Source organism: Ceratotherium simum, chromosome 2 (genome assembly GCF_057802395.1).
Source record: "Ceratotherium simum simum isolate JZ-2026a chromosome 2, ASM5780239v1, whole genome shotgun sequence".
Taxonomy (NCBI): Eukaryota; Metazoa; Chordata; class Mammalia; order Perissodactyla; family Rhinocerotidae; genus Ceratotherium; species Ceratotherium simum.
The window spans coordinates 36,156,296-36,158,576 of NC_141901.1; positions in this window are offsets into that span (position 1 = coordinate 36,156,296).

Here is a 2,281-nt window from a genome sequence, read left to right on the forward strand (position 1 = left end):
TTTAAAAAGATGCAAGTTTAACTCTATTGATTTTATAATATTTACAATTTAAATGGCAACATCCAATACTCTCTAAAGTCGGAGCTCCACTTTTTGAAACCAAAGCTTGTTTACAAATAAAATCATGTTCCCAAGCTAAAGCAAAATTTAAAGCATGGATAAAAAGAAATACAACTTAATTTCTGCATAGTCATTGTAACAATCAGGACTGGTTACCTAATTTGCAGGGCCCAGTGTAAAATGAAAATGTGGGGCTCCTTGTTCAGAAATTAAGTATTTTAAGATGGCAAAAACAGAGCCTCAAAGCCAGCACAGGCTCTTCCCGGTGGGGCGTTTCTGAGGCAGGGCCCTGTGTGACTGTACAAGTCACACATCCACGAGCTGGACTGGACAACAATTTTGTGTGTAGATGCCCTTATGTCCCATTCTAGTATAAGCTGAATCAACGTGAATAAAAGATTCCAAATTTTAAAAATAAGCGTCACCAGGGCACTCTGCATGCATTTTCTTCTCTGTCAATGTGGACACAATTTATTAACTGGAAAGGTCTGTGGATTTTCCTATCTGTAAGGCATAGGAAATCTGTCTACCACAATCTTTACCGTATTCTGGTGAACAGTTTTCTCAGTGCCTCAGTTTCCTCATCTGTAAAATGGGGATAATGGACCTATCCTGAATTGTAAGGACTGAGTTAATATGGGAATGCACTTAGAACAGTGTCTGTCCTACCGTGAGTGCTATAGAACCGTTTGCTATGATCATTCCTGTTATTATTTGATCATTTCATTCACTATACAAATTACAATAATGTCAGAATAGGAAATTGATTTAATGGCAGTGACAGACCTGGCATGTAAAATCCCTTTCCTATCAACAATGTACCAGATATCATAACCTTTTCCACATTTATGTAGGATTTTCTATTTTCACTGGAAAAATAGTGACAGTAGTGAGCAATACTAGTTCTCACGAGGCTCTCCAAGCCAACCCTGATCACTGTGTTTAAATGTTAAGCTTACTGATAATGTTACCAACACCCTTAGCTTTCCTCACAGAGAATTAATTGACTTAATTTTAGAGTCTGAATGTTCTGTAAATAAATTACTGTACATTTCATTAGAAATTTTTCATACTGTTGTGTGACAGTGTTTTTATGATGAAGACCACAAAGCAGAGTTGTTGTTATTAGACACAAATACATGTTATATGTGAGATTCATTGTGTTTAAGTATGAGTGTTTGCTTTCAATTCTACTTCCATAGTCCTTAGAACTTTGGTTGAAAAACTTCCATTATATTTTTATTAGAGCTTGATCCTTTTATAAAAACTCCCAAAATGTTGCTTTATGATGTCCAAGGGAATCCTCATGTCTGTTTTCTTCAAGACTCTGATTCCTCCTTATTGGGATCTTAGCCACAGATTGGCAAATTTTTAAAAATTTAAATGATATAAGTAATGATATAGTAATGATAAGTAAATGATAATTAAATGATATAAGTAAACTTCTTTTACTAGAAAGTGACAGTACAATTCAAAACTGAAATCAAATTTGTATGAAATACATCTGTATTAGTTTCCTAGGGCTGCTGTAACAAAGTACCACAAACTGGGTGGCTTAAAACAATAGGATTTGTTGTCTCACAGTTCTGGAGGCCAGAAGTCTGAAATCAAGGTGTCAGCAGGACCACACTCCCTCTGAGACTTGTGGGGGAATCCTTCTTTGCCTCTTCCGAGCTTTTGGTGGTTCACCGGCAATCTGTGGCGTTCCTTAGCTTGCAGCTTCATCACTCCAGTCTCTGTCTTTGTTGTTACATGGCTCCCTTTGTGTCTCTGTCTTCATATGGCTGTCTTCTTTCAAGAACACCAGCCTTGCTGGATTGGGGTCTACTCTACTTCAGTATGGCCTCATCTTAACATAACTAATTACATCTGCAACAACCCTATTTCCAAACAAGGTCTCATTCTAGGTACTTGGGGTTAGGACTTCAATATCTATTCTTTGGGGGGGAAAACAGTTCAACCCATCACAACATTCAATAAAAAAATGTTTATATCAAGAGGTGAAATTTTACTAAGTTTTAATAATATTAAATTATTCAGATATTGGAAAAATTTGCGTCACAATATCTTTCATTATAATTAATATACGACTGAATTTTAATTTTATATATGTCAATAACAATATATATTTTGTTTATGAATAATTAATATATTTTCAAGGACTACATCTTACTATTTTGATTTGTATTTCCAAAGGCTGTTATAAAAACCACTAAGAAAT